Genomic DNA, 2,160 nt, shown 5'->3' with positions numbered 1-2,160 from the left:
TCAATTAATGTTTTGATTCAAAAATTTGAAGTTTGTTACTTGCTTGTTAAGAAAGATTCAAACTTTGAGTTCTAGAATCATATCTTGTGATTTCTTGTGAATCAAGTCATTAATTGTGTGTGATTTTAAAAATCAAATCTTTTTTTTCAAAAACTAATTTCAATCATATCTTTTCAAAAATATCTTCTTATCTTATCTTTTTCAAAAATATCTTTTCAAATATCTTTTCTAACTTCCTAACTTCTTATTTTTTCAAAATTTGTTTCAACTAACTAACTTTTTGTTTGTTTCTTAACTTTTTCAAAACCACCTAACTAACTCTCTCTCTCTCATTTTCGAAAATATCTTCCCTCTTATTCAAAAATTTCTTTTTAAATTAACTAATTTTTTTTATTTTTTATTTTTGATTTCAAAAATTTTCGAAAAATATACTAAAAAATTTTCAAAAACCAATTTTCAAAAATCACTAACTCCTTTTCAAAAATCATTTTCGAAAATTCCCTCCTTCTCTCTCATCCTATTCTATTTATTCATTCATTAACTAACATCTCTTCCTCACATCATCACCAAATTCGAACCCCCTCTTCTATCTGTGTTCGAATTTCTTCTTCTTTTCTTCTACTAACAATAAGGATCATCTTTACTGTGACATAGAGGATTCCTCTTCTTTTCTTTTTCTCTCCTCTTTCTTACGAGCAGGGACAGAGAAAAATGCATTCTTGTTGAAGCTGATCTAGAACCTGAAAGGACTCTGAAGAGAAAATTAAGAGAAGCTAAATTACAACAATCCAGAGACAACTTGATTGAAAATTTTGAACAAGTAAAGGAGATGGCAGCCGAACCCAACAACAATGCAAGGAGAATGCTTGGTGACTTTACTGCACCTAATTCCAATTTGCCAGAACAGGCATGGTTCTGGCGTTCAACGCCAGAAATGGCACACAAATGGGCGCTGAACGCCCAAAATGGCCACCAACCTGGCGCTGAACGCCCAGAGTTGGGTACAAAGGCATTTTTACATGCCTAATGGGTGCAGGGATGTAATTCCTTGAACACCTCAGGATCTGTGGACCCCACAGGATCCACTCAGGATCTGTGCACAGGATCCCCACCTACCTCCACTCACTTCTTCTCACCACTCTCTTTCACACAACCCCATAAACACTCTTCCCCAAAAACCCTTCACCAATCACCTCAATCTCTCTTCCCCATCACCTCTTCACCACTCACATCCATCCACTCTTCCCCATAAACCTACCTCATAAACCCCACCTACCTTCAAAATTCAAAACCAAATCCACCCATATGGCCGAACCTTAACCCCCCCTCCCTTCCCTATATAAAGACCTCCATTCTTCATCAAATTCACACAACACACCCCTCTATACTCCTCTTGGCCGAAACCACATCTCCCTCCCCCCTCCATATTTCTTCTTCTTCTTCTTCTATTCTTTTGTTTATTGCTCGAGGGCGAGCAATATTCTAAGTTTGGTGTGGTAAAAGCATAGCTTTTTTGTTTTTCCATTACCATTGATGGCACCTAAGACCGGAGAATCCTCTAGAAGAGGGAAAGGGAAGATAAAAGCTTCCACATCCGAGTCATGGGAGATGGAAAGGTTCATCTCCAAAGCCCATTAAGACCACTTCTATGATGTTGTGGCCAAGAAGAAGGTGATCCCTGAGGTCCCTTTTAAACTCAAAAGAAATGAGTATCCGGAGATCTGGGAGACATGTTATTTGATAATCTGAAAAATCATAAAAATGATTCTTGAAGCAAGAAAAAGCAGCAAAGAACAAAGCTTGCAGAAAAAAAAATAATAATATAGGCGAAAAAAAAAATATTTAGAAAGAAAAAGAAAAAGCAAGCAGAAAAAGCCAAAGCTCTTAAAACCAAGAGGCAAGAGCAAATAAAAAAGATCCCAAAGGCTTTGAGCATCAGTGGATAGGAGGGCCTAAAGGAATAAAATCCTGGTCTAAGCGGCTAAACCAAGGTGTCCCTAACCATGTGCTTGTAGCGTGAAGGTGTCAAGTGAAAACTTGAGACTGAGCGGTTAAAGTCAAGGTCCAAAGCAAAAAAAAAAGAGTGTGCTTAAGAACCCTGGACACCTCTAATTGGGGACTTTAGCAAAGCTGAGTCACAATCTGAAAAGGTTCACCCAA

The sequence above is a fragment of the Arachis ipaensis genome, chromosome B08 (assembly GCF_000816755.2).
Source record: "Arachis ipaensis cultivar K30076 chromosome B08, Araip1.1, whole genome shotgun sequence".
NCBI lineage: Eukaryota > Viridiplantae > Streptophyta > Magnoliopsida > Fabales > Fabaceae > Arachis > Arachis ipaensis.
The sequence above is the reverse complement of the archived record's forward strand: the minus strand, read 5'-3'. Positions refer to the sequence as shown.